We start from the raw sequence: 19,564 nt of genomic DNA, 5'->3' as shown, positions 1-19,564 counted from the left end.
TTGTTTTCTGTGCAGATCGATTATTATTATTATTATTATTATTATCATTATTATATAAGCGAAACGTGTCATCTGAGCGGTTGGTTTGTTCTCTCCCTGCCGCTTTTCAGACCGAAGGCTCCACAGTTCGGCTCAAAGCATGCAATGAGAACCATTCTATAATATTAATAATCGGAGGATGCAATGCAAATAATAACAATAATATTAATAATAAAGCGGCTGCCTGGTCGCGTGGAAGCTAAGGACGGGTTATTCGAGCCTTGCGAAGTGGGTACGGTAAACAACGTCTGGGAAAAATAATAATTGCTGTGGAGGCGAGACCTGGAAAAGGTTAGGCGGAAAACTATTCACCTTTTAATGTTCCAGGAGCTGAAAATGCCTTGCGGGGAGAGAAATGAACTTGCGCGGAGGCTCCATCGTTTGGGACCTGCTGCAAACATTGCAAAACGATGCCCCTGCGCGGCTCTGGAGGAATAAATAAGACATTATTCTTTTCTGGCAGCGGAGCGGTGGCGAGCTGCCCTCCTTGCAACTTGCGAGCATTGCTGCAAGCATCTCAAAATGAGCCCTGAAATGCAATAAAATGGACCGGCTGCAGAGGCTGCAAGCGAGAGACCCAATGTGGTCTCAGGCGCTTTCCCACGAGCAGAGCCCGATGGGAGATGTAGTTGGAATAATCCACCCATTTTCCTAGTTTAAGGTTTCCTCATATGCTGGGTAATGTAGTCTCTCATCTGCTTGGGTGGCTGATGGACAAAGAATATAGGCGGCAGCAAGGAGCAAAGGATGTCAGATCGCGGCGGAGATGGGGGGAAAGAGAGTCTTGTTAACCCTAACGGGTTAGTTGCTGCAAGAGTTTTTTCTATGGGGAAGAATATATTTATTTTGCAAGATGTGTTCAGGGTTGCTCTCAGCTGATACATGCATTCTGGCAGGGCGGGGGGAGAACTGCAAGCAGTGAATGGCTAATGAAAACAAAAACAAAAAATCAGTTTCCTGACTGGTGAACGTGTTCGAGTCTTTCAGCAGAAACACCAAGGTCAGTGCTGGTTTTTCGTGTAAGCTAAACAAGCTATAGCCTTAGGGCCCCACTCTCTTGGGGGCCCCCCAAAAATTAAAGGGTGAAAAAACTGGATGTACATTTCCAAAATAGAAGATAAAAAACTAATATGTACAATAAACCTACATGCAGCAACAGTGTTTTGTGTTGTGTAGGCTCCTATGATGTAAGTCATGGTCCCCACCTGCTAGCCTGCTGCCTAAAATATCACTGGTTTACTCATTTCTATATATAGGGTGCCTACATTCTGCATGGGACCCGGGTGGCGCTGTGGGTTAAACCACAGAGCCTCTTGGGCTTGCCAGTCAGAAGGTCGGCGGTTCAAATCCCTGCGACGGGGTGAGCTCCCGTTGCTCGGTTCCTGATCCTGCCAACCTAGCAATTTGAAAGCACGTCATGTGCAAGTAGATAAATAGGTACTGCTCTGGCAGGAAGGTAAACGGTGTTTCCGTGCGCTGCTGTGGTTCGCCAGAAGCGTCATGCTGGCCATATGACCTGGAAGCTGTCTGTGGACAAACACCAGCTCCCTCGGCCAGTAAAGCGAGATGAGCACTGCAACCCCAGAGTCGTCTGCGACTGGACCTGATGGTCAGGGATAACTTTACCTTTACCTTTTTACATTCTGCATGGACTGCTTGCATGGCATCATATGCAGATGTCTTTAGATACCTATTAGGTCCATAAATTACCATCTAGCATATATTCCACACAAAAAACAGCAACCATTTGTTGTTGACAAAGGACAGCTAGTCATATAAAGGGCCCCATTACCTTCAGTAGCTTAGGGCCTCATCAAACCTAAATCCGGCCCTGACCAAGGTATTGTGGAACCTTAAACCTTTCTAGCGTACAAGGTATTTGTGGACTACAGCCTGCTGAAGGGGGTTCAAAGCTCACAAGGCTGGCTGCCAGTTCAAGTCCACCTGCTCCTTAAGGACAAATGATTGATAATTTGTTGAAAATATTTCTGCATTATACTGCTGTCCATATGTATGGGGTGTTGGGGGGGCATAGAACCTCTGATGGGAGACACATTGTTCTCCTTCAGGGGTTTGCCAGTTTGCCCACTCAGCTCTCACGTGTGGCTCCTGGAAGCTGCCAACATGTGGCCACACTTTGGGAAAGGCTTTGACTGGACAGCTAAACCAGGTGAGGGTAGCCAATTCATCTCAAACCTTCTGTGAGTTAAGGACTCCCCCTGCATGTGAAGTCAAGCTCCAGTGGATGGAGCGGATGAGACCTAGAGTGGGACCAATGGTCAAGGAGGCAGTTTCTGTGCTTGCTATGGATAATAATATAGAGGTACCTTTGTGGTACCTCTGGAGAGTCCCATGGACTGCAAGAAGATCAAACCTCTCCATTCTGAAGGAAATCAGCCCTGAGGGCTCACTGGAAGGACAGATCCTGAAGCTGAGGCTCCAATACTTTGGCCACCTCATGAGAAGAGAAGACTCCCTGGAAAAGACCCTGATGCTGGGAAAGATGGAGGGCACAGGGAGAAGGGGATGACAGAGGACAAGATGGTTGGACAGTGTTCTCGAAGCTACCAGCATGAGTTTGACCAAACTGTGGGAGGCAGTGGAAGACAGGAGTGCCTGGCGTGCTCTGGTCCAGGGGGTCATGAAGAGTCGGACACAACTAAACAACAACACCTCTGGTTGCGAACGGGATCCATTCTGGAGGCCTGTTCGCAACATGAAAAGCCCGCAACCTGAAACGCTGTATCTGCACAGCTGCGTGGCGCAATTTGGCACTTGTGCACATGCACAAAGCACAATTTATCACTTCTGTGCATGCGTGAGTGGCAAAACCCAGAAGTAACCCTTTCCAGTACTTTCAGGTTGCCGCGGGACGCAATCTGAAAAAACGTAACATGAAGCAAAGGTAGCATGAGGTATGACTGTAATAAATAATAATAATAATAATAATAATAATAAATCTGGCCGGGCCTCCCCAGCCACTCTGGGCGGCTCCCAACAGAATATTAAAAACACGATAAAGCAACAAACATTAAAAACTTCCCTAAGCAGATGTTTTCTAAAAGTCAGGTAGTTGTTTATTTCCTTGACATCTGATGGGAGGGCGTTCCACACTACCGAGAAGGCCCTTCTTCAGATTCTTCTGAAGGATGTAGTGGTGGATCTAGTCGTGATCCTTCCTTCATTTGCTGTTTTTAAGCAGAGGCCTTCTGTCCGGGATTCTTTAGCTGTGATTCCTGCATTGCAGGGGGTTGGACTAGAGAACCTTTGAGGTTCCTTCCAACTATGCAATTCTGTGATTCTCAGATCTCTTTGCCCTCTCTATCCAGCACCATGTGCAATGGAGAGGGTGGTGGCAGGGAGACACGTGACTCTCGCAGATCAGATCCCCTTCTCCTAATACAAATATTTACTGCTAAGAAACCCGCTACCAGCGAAGAGCCATGACTCCAGGGGTGCTTTCCCTGGCAAAGACACAGAGGACAATCAGCAGTCATTTAAGTGCGCCACGCTGTGGCTCGTAGCCTCCAAGAATGTTCCCCCCCCCCTTTGTGTGAATTTTTTATAAAGCAACAGGCATGCAATATTTAAATGAAACCCTGCGGGAGCCATTACTCGCTGAACAAAACAAGAGCAAGCCCGGTTCATTTTGGGCACAAACATCTGCTGCTTGCATCCACTCCTCAAACAGGGAAGAGCAGGAGGATTTGCCGATGGGAAGGAGGGAGTTGCGCATGGACAGAACGGTTGGAGCAACAAGCTTTCCGCCCTTGGTGATGTTTTCCACGGTGCGTTGCTGTGGATTAGTTCACCATAGCTATTCTTCAGATTGCGTATGTGCTACAGGAGTCCTTTTTACGGTGCATTTGTGATGATTCGTGCTCATGATGTTGCCAGGGCAGTTATATATAGCCAAACCAACAAATTCAAATGACAATTATTATTCCTATTTTATTTTATTTTATTTTTTATTGAGTTTACAGTCATACCTCATGTTACGTCCACTTCATGTTACCTTCTTTCAGGTTATGTCCTGCGGCGACCCAGAAGTACAGGAAAGGGTTACTTCCAGGTTTGCCGCATGCGCAGAAGCACAAAATGATGTCATGCGCAGAAGTGGCAAATCGCAACCCGAACATGCACAGATGTGCCGCTGCAGGTTGCGCTCTTTTCATGTTGCGAATGGGCCTCCAGAACAGATCCTGTTTGCAACCAGAGGTACCACTGTATATTCCCGCTTGGACTACTGCAACACGCTCTACGTGGGGCTACCTTTGAAGGTGACCCAGAAACTATAACTAATCCAGAACGCAGCAGCCAGACTGGTGACTGGGGGTGGCTGTCGAGACCACAAAACACCGGTCCTGAAAGACCTACATTGGCTCCCAGTATGTTTCTGAGCATAATTCAAAGTGTTGGTGCTGACCTTGAAAGCCCTAAATGGCCTCGGCCCAGTTTTCCTGAAGGAGCGTCTCTACCCCCATCGTTCTGCCCGGACACTGAGGTCCAGCTCCGAGGGCCTTCTGGCAGCTCCCTCCCTGTGAGAAGTGAGGTTACAGGGAACCAGGCAGAGGACCTTCTCAGTGGTGGCACCCGCCGGTAGAATGCCCTCCCATCAGATGTCGAAGAAATAAACAACTATCAGACTTTTGGAAGGCATCTGAAGGCAGCCCTGTTTAGGGAAGCTTTTAATATTTGATTAATCGTTTTAATATTCTGTTGGAAGCCACACAGAGTGGCTGGGGAAACCCAGCCAGATGGGCGGGGTGTAATTTTTTTTTTAATTATTATTATTATCATTATCATTATTATATATTATTATTATTCCGCCTTATACCTGGAGGTCCCAGGGCGTTTCACAGAAAAGATCACAACATCAAACAATAACCCAATAACACTCCCCGCCCAGAAAAGAACTGCATTTTAAAAAGGCATAGGATGTCAATAAGATCAACCAAAGGCCTGGTTAAAAAAGAACATTTTTGCTTGGCACCTAAAGGTGTGTAATGAAGGTGCCAGGTGAACTTCCCTGGCGAGAGCATTCCACAGACGGGGAGCCACCGCAGAGAAGGCCCCGTTCTCGTGTTGCCACCCTCTGGACCTTTCAAGGAGGAGGCACACGAAGGAGGACCTCAGAAGGTGATCTCAGGGTCTGGGTAGGTTCATCTGGAAAGAGGCGGTCTTTGAGGTATTGCGGTCCTGGGCCGTTTAACGCTTTATAGGTTAAAACCACTTTGAATTGGGCCTGGAAACTAATGGGTAGCCAGTGCAGTTGGACCAGGATCAGTGTAATATGCTCAAACCGTCTTGCTCCCGTGAGCAAACTGGCCGCTGAATCTGCACCAGCTGAAGTTTCCGAACCGTCTTTGGAGGCAGCCCTATGTAGAACGCAAGAAAGGAGATTCTAGCTAAACACCAGGAAGAACTTTCTGAGGGAAAAGTCGTTCGATGGTGGAATGGGCTCCCTCAGAAGGTGGTGGCCTCTCCTTCCTTGGAGGTTTCAAAACAGAGGTTGGATGGCCCTCTGTCAGGGATTTTAAAGCTGAGATTCCTGCGTCGCAGAGCGTGAAAGAGTTGGCTTCTTAGGCGACTTGTTAGCACAAGGTGTTAAAAAACAGATGCTCAAAAAGTGAAGCCATTGCTCTCCCGTTGTAGGCAGATGGACTCATCATAGGTGAGCTCCAGGTTGCTCATCTCCCCTCAGCAAAGCAGCATGAGTTTCATTTCTGTTCCTTCTGGTTATCTCCCGCTTGGACTACTGCAATGCGCTCTGCGTGGGGCTACCTTTGAAGGTGACTCGGAAATTACAACTAATCCAGAATGCAGCAGCTAGACTGGTGACTGGGAGTGGAGCTTATTGTTGTAGATCAGGGGTCAGCAAACTTTTTCAGCAGGGGGCCGGTCCCCTGTCCCTCAGACCATGTGGGGGGCCGGACTATATTTTGAAGAAGACAAAATGAACGATTTCCTATGCCCCACAAATACCCCAGAGATGCATTTTAAATAAAAGCACATATTCTAAGTAAAAAACCAGGCAGGTCCCACAAATAACCCAGAGATGCATTTTAAATAAAAGGACACATTCTACTCGTGTAAAAACATGCTGATTCCTGGACTGTCCGCAGGCCAGATTGAGAAGGCGATTGGGCCGGATCCGGCCCCCGGGCCTTAGGTTGCCTACCCATGTTGTAGATCCACTGATCTCAGGTTAACCTTTTAAAGCACGCAAAAGCTTTGTTGGAAGTCTGAATACTGCATATGCATATGCTCCCAGACAAGTATTTTTATTATTAAGTGAGAGGCTGCAAAGTCATCTGAAGTGCTTTCCTCTTCTGGCTTCCCTTCCTGTGTTAATTGTCTCCGGAATATATTTTCTGAGCTGCTCCGACTGTGTTCTCTGTGTGCTCTAATAAGCCCAATAAATAAATAAATGCTAATAGCGGCCTTGGAAAAAAAGATTGCCTGCACAAACATCCCTAAATGTGCATGCAAATTTATTTAGATGCTAACCTCAAACGACCATTTAGATACACCAGAAATGGCAGTGCGCTTGTTTCAAACTATTAGCAGCTTTGCTGATGTGAAAACACCAGCCTTTGGAGAGAAAAAATGTGATTTGTGCACAAAGAAGGCTTCATAAAATATGGAACACTTGATCATTTCATTAGGGATATAGTAAGAGTGATACCGGCTCCTGAACCCTCTGATTTAAACCATTATTGCCCTGTTTCAAACGTGCCCTTTTGAGGCAAGTGCCCATTGGTCCATAAATTCCACATTCTCTTGGACGAAACTGATATTTTGTTTTAGATCCCTGATGACGGTCTGGTTTCTGGCCGGTCCTACTCTGCAAGCATTGACCTCAGCAGAGGCAAGGCCACAGCGAGATGCGTGCTCTGCGGCCGACAGGACGGACCATATTAAATCAATTTCATTGGCTTGCAACAGGAAATGGCTCAGGGTATCATATTTTTACCCAGAAAGCCCGAAATGACCTGGGATCAGGGTATCTCAAACAGCTTCATGGACCTGCTTGGGAGTTCTGCATTCCTGAGGCCCTCCTCCTTTCGCCTTTGCCAGCGTGGTGTAGTGGTTAAGAGCAGTGGACTCGTAATCTGGTGAACTGGGTTCGATTCCCTGCTCCTCCACCTGCAGCTGCTGGGTGACCTTGGGCCAGTCACACTTCTCTGAAGTCTCTCAGCCCCACTCACCTCACAGAGCGTTTGTTGTGGGGGAGGAAAGGGAAGGAGATTGTGAGCCGCTTTGAGACTCCTTCGGGTAGTGATAAAGCGGGATATCAGATCCAAACTATTCTTCTTCTTCTTCGCCAACAAAAGTGGGGATGGAGGGTGAAATATACCCGGAGTTGAGTGTTGATTTCATGCTCTTTATTTGAGCTCATGGTAAACAGTGAGTGAGTTCTTTCTCCCAAAACCGCTGGCTATATATACATTTTTTACACAATAGGTCCCGTGTGATTGGCTGATTCAACTCTCCTCCTGGAGCCTGATTGGACTGTTCCTGCAGGCCAATCAGGTTGCTGATTCACTTCCTCCTGGAGCCTGTTTGACTGTGGAATGGCTTCCCTCTGGAGATGCTGGACTGTCCTTTCTTGGAGGTTTTTAAGCAGAGATCGGATGGCCATCTGTTGTGGATGCTTTAGCTGAGATTCCAGCATTGCTGGGGGTTGGACTAGATGGCCGTCGAACCCCTTACAACTCTAAGATTCTAGAAATAGAAATTCTCAACCCCTAATTTTCTTTAAATATATAGATATATGGGGACACCAACATATTTTCACTGCTTAGGGCCTTAATCCGGCCACTGCCCGTTGCCAGAAACCCACTCCATGCATGCGTATTGTTATCATTTTCAAAGCTTCATCCTCACAGTCGGGCAATTTTTGGAATTTTTGATAATTTTCCATAAAAGAAGTTAGGGGACTCTGAGTTTGTGTTTTGTTTTTCTCTATTAATTATATTCATATGTATTTATTACTTTTTTCCAATGTGTTTAGCTGCTTCTATCCCAAATATAGGCCGCCTTGAGTACCTGGCAGGGAGAAAAGCAGGATATACACTATTTTTTATTTTTTTATTTATTTATTATTATTATTATTATTATTATTATTATTATTATTATTATGTGCTCTTGCCCATGCTCCTGTGCTCCCCCAAACTGTGCACCAGTGAAGGTTGCTGTGATCACAGAGTCAGAGAATGGTAGAGCTGGAAGGGACCCTGGGGGTCATCTAGTCCACCGGGGGGGCATCCCTTGGCCTAGGGCTTTATTGCAGAGGGAGGGAGGAATTCAGCTTCCTCCTATATTCAGAACTTTTGCACTTGCATTAAGAGATTTTTCCATATTGTCTCTTAAAGAAAGGAATTGATGGTCGGTCTTGTGCAGAAGTTAGTTTGCTCCTCCTCAGCTCTGTAACTTAAGAGGAATACAGTGGTACCTTGGTTTGCAACCGTTTTGGATTACAATCGCGTCAAACCCTGAAGTATGTGTCCCTTTTTTGGGATTACTACCCATTTTTTTGGGATTACAACCAATTTTTTTTTGGAGGCCCCATTGGTGAAAGCGCATCTTGGGTTATGTTATGTACTGAGTTGAATAGGATCCAAACTGTAGCAGTCTGATTGGTCCTAGAACAATAGGATCCAAAAGGCAGCAGTCTGATTGGTCCTAGAACAATAGGATTCAGAATGCAGCAGTCTGATTGGTCCTAGAACAATGCAGCAGTATGATTGGTTGGCAGGAACCACCCAATCCTGCTCCAGATAGAAGTGAATCCACAACCTGATTGGCTTACAGTAGAATTCCAGAATTAGCCAATCATGTGCAGCCCATTGTGTAAATAATGTATATAAAGCAGTTACAGATGGGTAGCCGTGTTGGTCTGCCATAGTCGAAATAGAAAAATTCCTTCCTGTAGCACCTTAAAGACCAACTAAGTTAGTTCTTGGTATAAGCTTTCGTGTGCAAGCACACTTCTTCAGATACACCTGAGTGTATCTGAAGAAGTGTGCTTGCACACGAAAGCTTATACCAAGAACTAACTTAGTTGGTCTTTAAGGTGCTACAGGAAGGAATTTTTCTATTTCGTATATAAAGCAGATACTGTGAGGGGACATTCATTCATTCCTCCTCACCACTATGAGCTGAATAAAGAGCATGAAATCACTTTGCGACTCTGAGTATATTTCACTGGCGACGAGGATGGGATCCCGCTGAGCTGACTGCCACACACAGCACCGCAGCACCGCCAACTGCCGCACCGCTGCCTCGCACCGTGTATCCAGGCTTCAGCTCCGGGGCACAAGGAACTCAGAATGGCAGCCAACAGCAGCTTCTCGCCATTCAACCCAGCATCTGGAGACTGGGAAGCGTACGCCTCCCGTTTCACCTTCCTCCTAGAAGCCAAAGGGGTCACCGACGAAGAAGACGCCAAGAAGAGGGCGATATTCTTCAGCGTCTGCGGAGAGGAGACGTTTGAAATCGCCCAGGCTCTCCTTGCGCCTGAAGACGTCGCTACTGTTCCATACAAAACAATAATGGAACAGCTGAAGGGGCACTTTTCGCCGCAGCCCTCAGTGGTGGCTCGTCGAAATGCCTTCTACGCAAAGCGGCAAGCCCCTGGGGAAACCATAACTGGGTTTGTGACCTCTCTCCGCCAAGCCGCCCGGTTCTGCAACTTCTCAGAGCTGGAGAACATGCTTCGTGACCGCCTCGTCGGTGGCCTGAAGGATGAGAAGCTGCAACGACGCCTCTACGCTAAGAAGGACCTAACGTTCCAGGTCGCTCTGGAGGAGGCCCTGGCAACAGAAGCTGCCGAGAGGTCGACCCAAGAGGCACGGCCGAGCCTGCCATCCCAACCGAGGGTCCACCATGAAGACCTCACCGACGACTCAGGATCCGACAGGGAGGAGGTGCACCGAGTACAGCAGCGCACTCAAGCAGCGCACAGACCACAGCTGCCTCGACGAGAAGGAGGGAACTGCGCAAGCTGCGGGGAGAGTCACGAGAGGAGGACCTGCCGTTTCCGCAACGCAGAGTGCAGGCAGTGCAGAAAATCGGGACACATCGCCCGGGTGTGTCGGGCTCGGCCCACCCGACACCAGGCATCAGATGACCAATCCAAGAGCCCCAGGTCCCGGGGCCCAACGCACCAAGGCAACTCGACGGAGCTCACGGACTTCCAGGTATACCAGTTGCCCCACCCCAACGTAGAGAAAATTTATGTAGAGGTACAGATAGAGGGGGCCCCATGCCGCATGGAGCTTGACACGGGTTCAACTCTATCCATAATCTCGGCAAGGACCTTAAGGAAACTGTGTCCCACTGGGGGTCCCAAACTCAGGCCGGCCCCATTCACCCTCCGGGACTTCCAGAAACGTAAGGTCCCCACAATGGGGGTGGGGACCTTCAGGGTGCAATACCGAGGGCGGACGCGGCAACTGGACTTGCTTGTGGTCAAGGGCCCCTACATTAGCTTACTGGGATTGGCATGGTTTGGACCACTGGGGCTAGCTGTCACCGGGGTGAACCACACTAGCTTACAAGTGGACGTGGACGCCATATGCAAGGAATTTCCAGGGGTTTTCGATGGGAAATTGGGACAGTATACGGGCCCCCCCATTGCGCTACAGCTTGACCCCGCAGTACGACCGGTCAGGCTCAAGGCCCGCCGGGTCCCGTTCGCCTTGAAACCCCGTATAGACGAGGAATTGGACCGACTCGTAGAGCAAGGAGTGCTGGAGCCGGTGCCTAATGCTCCCTGGGAAACCCCAATCGTCACACCCGTCAAGCCTAATGGTTCGGTCCGCATCTGCGCAGACTACAAATGTACCATAAACAAGGCCCTCACGGCCCACGCATACCCAGTGCCAGTGGTCAGCCATGTCCTTGCCACCCTGGCTGGGTCGAAAATTTTTGGCAAGCTGGACTTGGCCCAAGCATATCAACAGCTGCCAGTAGATGAGGCCACAGCAGAGGCACAGACGATTGTGACGCACAGAGGAGCGTTCAGGGTAAAGCGGCTGCAATTCGGTGTCAGCGTGGCACCAGGCATATTCCAGAATATAATGGACTCTCTCCTTAAAGGGATTCCTGGCGTCACCCCCTTCTTCGATGATGTGTTGATTGCCGGCCCCACACCAGAGGAGTTTGAGGACCGCCTCCGCACCGTTCTGCACCGTTTCCAGACGGCGGGTCTCAAGGTGAAGCGGGAAAAATGTCTACTAGGAGTGCCTCAGGTGGACTTTCTGGGATTTATGGTGGACGCAGAAGGGGTCCACCCGACTGGGGACAAGGTACGGGCCATTTGTGATGCCCCAGCGCCCAAGAGCAAGACTGAACTTCAGGCCTTCTTGGGACTATTGAACTTTTACCATTCCTTCCTTCCCCACAAGGCGGCGGTAGCGGAGCCCCTACACAGACTCCTGGACAAGCGGGCCCCTTGGGTGTGGGGCCAGCGCCAGGAGGCCGCATTCCAGGCAGTCAAGGACTTGCTTGTCTCAAACTCGGTCTTGGCACACTTCGACGAGAGGCTGCCGGTGGTGCTAGCATGCGACGCCTCACCCTATGGCATTGGAGCTGTCCTGGGGCACCAACTCCCGGATGGAAGAGAGGTACCGGTGGCGTACTTTTCCCAGACACTCAACACAACCGAGCGGAACTACTCGCAAATCGACAAGGAGGGTCTGGCAATCGTAAAGGGAGTAAAAAAATTCCATGATTTCTTGTACGGGCGGCCCTTCACCGTGGTGACTGACCACAAGCCGTTGCTTGGCTTGTTTGCCCCCGAAAAGCAGACCCCCCAAGTGCTGTCTCCTCGCGTCCTCAGGTGGTCAATTTTCCTTGCCAGCTACCAGTATGCACTGATTCACCGACCTGGGAAGGCGATGGGCCATGCGGACGCCCTCAGCAGGCTACCACTACCGGAAACAGGCCCTGACCCAGCACCTGCACAAGAGGTTATGAGCCTGGAGCTGCTTCCCGACCGCCCCATTCAGGCACAAGAAGTTGCACACCATTCCAAGAAAGATAGGGTCATCTCCCGGGTCCTGGACTGGGTGTGGAGGGGATGGCCCAGCAGCAGCCCCGGGCCAGAATTCGCCGGCTACACAACCCGCAAACATGAACTGTCGGCCCACAAGGGGTGCCTGTTATGGGGAAGCAGAGTCGTTGTTCCCCAGCCCCTCTGCAAAAGGGTCCTCACAGCCCTACACGAGACACATCCAGGGGTAGTAAGAATGAAGGCCCTTGCCAGGAGTTATGTGTGGTGGCCGGGGATCGATGGAGAGATAGAGGCCTGGGTCAAACACTGCCAGGCCTGCCAAGAATCCCGCCCAGATCCCCCAAGGGCCCCAGTCCAGTCCTGGGAGTCCGCCCGAGCACCATGGTCACGCCTGCATGTGGATTTCGCTGGCCCCTTTCAGGGGAAAACATTCTTCATAGTGGTGGACTCCTACACCAAATGGCTGGAAGTCGCACTGGTACCGTCCACTTCCACGTCCGCAGCCATCCGGGTACTATGCAGGCTGTTTGCAACCCACGGGCTCCCTGACACTCTCGTCTCAGACAACGGGACTGCATTTACGTCAGGAGAATTCCAAACCTTCACAGCGCAGAACGCCATCCGCCACATCCGTTCGGCGCCGTTCCACCCTGCCACCAATGGCCAAGCAGAACGCATGGTGCGGACCACCAAGGACACCCTTCGCCGCATGACGCAAGGGGACTGGGAGTACCGCCTTGCCACATTCCTTCTAGCACAGCACAGCACCCCCAGCTCAACGACTGGCCGGAGCCCCGCTGAACTACTAATGGGTCGGCGCCTTGCAATCAGATTGGACCGCCTTCACCCCGATAGAGCTCAGGATGAGGTAGTGGTGGGGGAAGGCAGGAACCCCCGGACCTTCGAGGCCCAGGACCCAGTGTATGCAAAGAATTTTGGGGCAGGCCCAGCATGGGTACCCGCCACAATCACCAGGGTCACTGGCCCCGTGTCGTACGAGGTGCTAACGGATGGGGGGCAATGCTGGCGCCGCCACTGCGACCAGATACGGCGACGATTCCCGGGAGAAAACCAGGAGGAGGACAGGTCAGAGGAGTCCCAAGGGAACAGCGGGGCAGTGAGGCCCATAGAGCAGGAGGGGCCAGCAGGAGAGGCAGAATCAGTAAATACAGAGAGGACCCGTGAGGCCGAAAGGACACCGGAACCAGAACCACGACTGAGCGAGCCGGTTGCACCAGACCAAACAGCCGCATCACAGCCAGCATCCTTGGAACACGAGCCAGAACCCGGAGCCCGGACCAGGGAACACCCCAGGCCACAACGCACACGTAGGCCGCCGGCATACCTTGAGGACTATGAATGCGACCTCCCGGGCAGGACTGGAACTTAGAGGGGAGGGGTGTTATGTACTGAGTTGAATAGGATCCAAACTGTAGCAGTCTGATTGGTCCTAGAACAATAGGATCCAAAAGGCAGCAGTCTGATTGGTCCTAGAACAATAGGATTCAGAATGCAGCAGTCTGATTGGTCCTAGAACAATGCAGCAGTATGATTGGTTGGCAGGAACCACCCAATCCTGCTCCAGATAGAAGTGAATCCACAACCTGATTGGCTTACAGTAGAATTCCAGAATTAGCCAATCATGTGCAGCCCATTGTGTAAATAATGTATATAAAGCAGATACTGTGAGGGGACATTCATTCATTCCTCCTCACCACTATGAGCTGAATAAAGAGCATGAAATCACTTTGCGACTCTGAGTATATTTCAGGTTACAACCTGTTTTGGTTTACAGTGGTACCTCGGGTTAAGTACTTAATTCGTTCTGGAGGTCTGTTCTTAACCTGAAACTGTTCTTAACCTGAAGCACCACTTTAGCTAATGGGGCCTCCTGCTGCTGCTGCGCTGCCAGAGCCCAATTTCTGTTCTTATCCTGAAGCAAAGTTCTTAACCTAAAGCACTATTTCTGGGTTAGCGGAGTGTGTAACCTGAAGCATATGTAACCCGAGGTACCACTGTACAACTGGACCTCCGGAACAGATCATGGTTGTAAACCAAGGTATCGCTGTACAGTTACAGACGCTTCGGGTTGCGCGATTTCAAGTTGCGCACCGCGCCAAACCCGGAACTACCAGAACAGGTTTGGGCGCATGCGCAGAAGCTCCGAATCGCAACCCATGCATGCGCAGACGTGGCGCTGCAGGTTGCAAACGCTGTGGGTTGCAAACGTGATTCCCGAACAGATCACATTTGCAACCCGAGCATCCACTGCATTCCTAGGAAGCTGCCTTGGACACAGTCCTGTGACCCATCGACCTCAGTAGCACCTGCACTGACCGGCAGAAGCTCTCCAAGGTTTCAGACGGGGGGGCATTCCCAGCCCCCTCCCCCCGGAGATGCCGCCCAGGACAGAAGACCTGCATGCAAAGCAGGTGGTCCAATCCTGCACTATGGAGACCCCTAGCCTGCCTGGAAGGATGTGGGGCTGGCCTCCCTTTGGGAATGGGGCTGCAGGAAGAAGGATGTGAGAGGAAGATGGAGCCCAGCTGCAGGCGGAACAGCAGGGGCCTCCGAGTTCTGAAGGAGGAGCATCACCTCTCGGGAGGGGCCAGGTAGGAGGGGGTTGCCACGGTAACAAGGACCGGCCCTCCTTTGTGACCTCTCTTGCTTCTCCCTTAAAAGCCACCGACTTGCAGGAGGCCATTGTGGGTTAGGAGTGAGGCGAGTGGAGGAGAGAGGAGTTGGTGGCAGTTGGCAGATTAGGAGAGCTGTTGAGTTGATTATTTTCTCAGTTTCTTATTTTGATTTCATTTATTTGATTGATTTGATTCATTTTGATTTATTATTTTAGTTTTTTGTTTTAACACTTAAATTTTATTTTTTTGTTCTTTATTTTAATATTTTTTATTTTACATGTTTATGTTGTGCACATTTGTGCACATTTTGTATATATTTGGTATATATTTTGTACATAGAGGGGTAGTAAGGGCTAGGTGTCGGGTTGGGGTTAGGCTTAGGGCTGGGGTTGGGGTTGGGGTCAGAGTTAGGCTTGGATGGGCATTTTAGATAGCTAGTTTAGAGAGGAGGGTGGGATTTTTTCCTGGACAAAATGGGCAGGCTGTAAGTAGGATTCCTCCCCTTTCTCTTGCTCCCCTGGGGGGGTGAGTCCTGGGGTCCCCTGCACAGTCTTGGCTCTCTGGAAATTGACCCGGCCTGTCTTCTCCAGAGAGCTCAGCTCCTCCACACTCTTTCCCTGCCTTCCCCATTTCTCTCCCCTCTCATCATCCGCTTTTATTAGGACATTCCTAGCCCACTTTCCTCCCAGGAGCTCAAAGTGGCCTTCATGGTTCTCCCTGCCACCAATTTTTATCTTCCCAGCAGCCCTGCAAAGTAGGCCTGGCTGGCCCAAGGTCCACCAGGGAGCTTCATGGCTCAGTGGGAATTCAAACTCTCCTCTTCCCGGTCCTCCTAGTCCAGCCCTCCAACCGCTACACCTCTGCCTGGCTCCATCTTGCATCTCTCCAGCTGCCCAATGCCATTGGCCTTGTCCCTATTCCTGGGGGTCTCTCTGGTTCCAAGGAAGACTCCACCACCTTCCTCTCTTTGCCCCCCACACAGACACAAACCCACCCCACCCACTGGGGCTCCTGAGTCGCTCTCTCCCTGCTGCTGCTCCTCTCTATAATAATAATAATAATTTATTATTTATATCCTGCCCATCTGACTGGGTTTTCCCAGCCACTCTGGACGGCTTCCAACAGAATATTAAAATACAACAGTCTATTAAACATTAAAAGCTTCCCTAAACAGGGCTGCCTTCAGATGTCTTCTAAAAGTCTGGTAGTTGTTTTTCTCTTTGACATCTGGTGGGAGGGCGTTCCACAGGGCGGGTGCCACCACCGAGAAGGCCCTCTGCCTGGTTCCCTGTAACCTGGCTTCTCGCAGCGAGGGAACCGCCAGAAGGCCCTCAGAGGCAGCATCTAACCCCTTCCTTCTCTCTCTCCAGCATCGTGAGTCCAGCTCCCTGAAATGCAAGAATCTTGGACTACAACTCCCATCAGCAGAGCTGGAAACTAGCATCCAGAACATCTGGAGGGCACCAGGCTGAGAAAGGCTAAGCTGTGCGAAGGCAGGGGTCAGCAACATGCAGCCCATAGGCCGGATGTGGCCCACCAAGACTGTTTTACCAGCCCACGAGCTGCCTGCAAACCAAGCCGCCCGCTCAGCAAGTCCTCCATGCGCTGCGCTAAAGTAGCGCGTCGCAGCGCGGGGACTCGCATAGTGGCGCCGGAAATGGCGTCTGCGCATGCACAGATACCAGAAATGGCGTCTGCGCATGTCCAGACGCTGAAAATTGCTTCTGAGCAGGCGCGATTTTCAGCGTCTGGGCATGCGCAGAAGCGATTTCTGGCATTGCGCTGCGCCAGTCCAGCCCACAATCTCCGTGGGAGTGATCCTGCCTGTCAGATGCTGTTGTGGTTGCTCGAGAGCAAACAGGCGAGACTCCAACCTGTCTTTTCCAGGCTTTATTATCAATACAAACTACCGTATTTTTCGCTCTATAACACGCACCCGACCATAACACGCACGTAGTTTTTAGAGGAGGAAAATCCGTAGGCATGCCACCCGTAAGCATTCCCTCCATAACACGCACAGACATTTCCCCTTACTTTCTAGGAGGAAAAAAGTGAGTGTTATGGTGCAAAAAATACGGTATTTACAGTGCAGAGTGTCGCAAGTCCATGCCTGCTCAGTCGCTAGCAGAATCTGGGCGTGGCCGGTCTTTGTTCCTCCCCCAGCATAACAGTTGTCTGACCCCCATCCTTCTCCTCCCCTCTCTGCGCCCAGACCTCCTGCGCAGAGTGGGCGCTGGCAAAGGGGGACTTCCCTCCTCTCCGGTTTGCTTAGGTTCAGTGTTGGGGCTCTCCCTAGCATCCCCTGGTCGCTGCACCTCCTCTCCACTAGAGGTGGGGCTTTCCTCCTCGCCAGAGGAGGAACAGCTTCCCAAGATCTTCCGAGGCTCTCTGTAACGCAACTGCCCTTCCACCTCTCTCCTCTGAGCTGATGGCAGTTCCCTGACACTGCCCATGGCCGGTAAAGCTTGTGGCCCCTTTGCTAAGGGAACAACTTATTGCAGCGCTTAAGCGAAACCTGCAATTCTGGCAGAGGAAGGACGGTTGAGAATAATTGGACCCAACCGCAGAGCCCACATCCCTGCTGAGTTTTGAGCTAATAGTCAGCAGATAGACTGGAGCAGATAAAAAACCCTGCTAAAACTTCCGCACTCCTTGCCTAAGGGAGCGACTTTAATTATTGTTATAAATTCGCTTTAAGGGTGGGGAGGGGAGCTCAGCACTTCGCTTAATTCCAAGCCGTGCAAAAGGCTGGCATGTTTAGAGGCTTGCCTGCCCTCCCTTAGCAGAAGATAACACACACACGCGCATCCCGCTTTGTAATCAACTGGTTATGTCGCAGGGTTAACCTAATTCCTTCTGACGATTTCACTTGGCAAGTCCCGTCAGCGCACAAAATGGGTGGGGGGAAGCTTTAGATAGCGAGACTGCTTGCCTGGAATAGAGGGCTTAAGTATTTAAGAGTTGCCAAGTGGTTATTAAACAACTTTATTATCAAGCCAGGCTTTGATTGACTATAAATAATTCAACCAGGGGATTCATTTTTAAGGCTTGGAGTCATAAGCACCGGTGTGTGGGTGTGAGTGTGGGTGTGTGTTTACTGTATGCTTGTGAAACATGGACCACTTATAAACGCCATCTCCAACTCCTCGAAAGATTCCATCAACTGGGTCTCCAATAAAATTTACACATCACTTGGGAAGACAGGCGAACTAATGTCACTGTACTGGAAGAAGCAAAGATCACCAGTGTCAAAGCAATGGTTCTTCAACATCAACTTCGTTGGACTGGTCATGTTGTGCGGATGCCTGATGATCATCTTCCAAAGCAACTACTCTATTCCATACTTAAAAATGGAAAGTGTAATGATGGTGGTCAACACAAGAGGTTCAAAGACTCTCTCAAGGCAAATTTAACAAAATGTAGTATAAACACCAACAATTGGGAAACACTGGCCTGTGAGCACTCCAGTTGGAGAATAGCCTTTCCCAAAGGTGTCATGGGCTTTGAAGACACTCGAACTCAGGACGCAAGGGAAAAAGTGGAAGGCACATTTTGCAAACCCTCACCGTGATCAACTCCCGCCCGTCCCACTGTGGAAGGACATGTGGATCCAGAATTGGCCTTCACAGTCACTTACGGACTCACTGTTAAGATCTCATTCATGGATGACAATCTTACTTGGCTATGAGTGATCGCCAAAGAAGAATGATCTTATTCTCTGTGTGTGGTATACATCACCTGAAGAGGAATCTGACTCCACGTCCCTGACACCAGGTTCCTGGGATAAGCTTCAGACTTAAACCTCCTGGCTGTTGTTTCTCAATCTCTTGCTGGCCTGAGCAGCTGGCTGGTATCTTTGGTCCGGTCCTGGTGGGCAAGATGGACCCAAAAGTATAGAAAATCTCACTGCTGGCGTGAAATTCTAATGCTTAAGGCATTAGGATGAATAACTCTCAGGCTGTCTCCTGAGCATGACAGTGAGGTATGACAGAGCATAAACTGAGCTGACAGGGTGGGAACTAAAAATAGCTGCAGTGCATAGCTGGGACAGACATATTGTCAAGAACACAGAGTCATTGTAGTGTAGAATTGTTGAGCTGGAAGGGACCTCCAGAGTCATCTAGTCCAACCCCCTGCAATGCAGGAATCTCAACTAAAGCATTCAAGACAGGTGGCCACCCAACCTCTTCTTAGAAACCTCCAAGGAAGGAGAATCCACCACCTCTTGTGGGAATTTGCTCCACTGGAAACAGCTCTTACCATCAGAAAGTTCTTCCTGGTGTTTCGTCAGAATCTCCTTTCTTGTAACTTGAAGCCATGGGTTCGAGTCCTGCCCTCCAGAGCAGGAGAAAACAAGCTTGCTCCATCCCCCATGTGACAGCCCCTCTCAGTCTCCTCTTTTTCAGGCTAAATATACCCAGCTCCTTCAACCGTTCCTCATCAGGCTTGGCTTCCAGACCCTTGATCATTTTGGTCACCCTACTCTGCACACGTTCCCACTTGTCAACATCTTCTTTAAATTATGGTGCCCATAACTGGACAAAGAACTCCTGCTGCATCACACTGTTGACTCATGTGAAACATGTGGTCTACTAAGACCCAGCCTATCTCAACCTGTGGGTGCCCAGATGTTCTTGAACTACAACTCCCATCACCCCTAGCTAGCAAGGCTAGAGCTCAGGGATGATGGGAGTTGTAGTCCAACAACTTCTAGGGACCCACAGGTTGAGAACCACTGCGACCCTTTTCACATGTACTCTAAAAATGTACTAGAACATCAATGCACGAATATTAAACATTCATTGCAACATCAAATGTGAGATAATTACCCTTCTTCTTCTTCTTCTTCTTCTTCTTCTTCTTCTTC

General features: G+C 50.0%; 1 long non-coding RNA gene across 1 annotated transcript; it reads left to right on the top strand.

Annotated features, from left to right (window-relative positions):
* The first annotated feature begins 14,701 nt into the window (after positions 1 to 14,701).
* Positions 14,702 to 16,570, top strand: LOC308475475. The gene is made up of 2 exons (XR_013985240.1): positions 14,702 to 14,805; positions 15,079 to 16,570. It is a non-coding gene; the product is annotated as an uncharacterized lncRNA (long non-coding RNA).
* The last annotated feature ends 2,994 nt before the right edge of the window (positions 16,571 to 19,564 follow it).

Source organism: Podarcis pityusensis, assembly GCF_964106645.2.
Source record: "Podarcis pityusensis genome assembly, chromosome: 4".
In the NCBI taxonomy this organism is placed as follows: Eukaryota; Metazoa; Chordata; class Lepidosauria; order Squamata; family Lacertidae; genus Podarcis; species Podarcis pityusensis.
The sequence above is the reverse complement of the archived record's forward strand: the minus strand, read 5'-3'. Positions and strand labels throughout refer to the sequence as shown.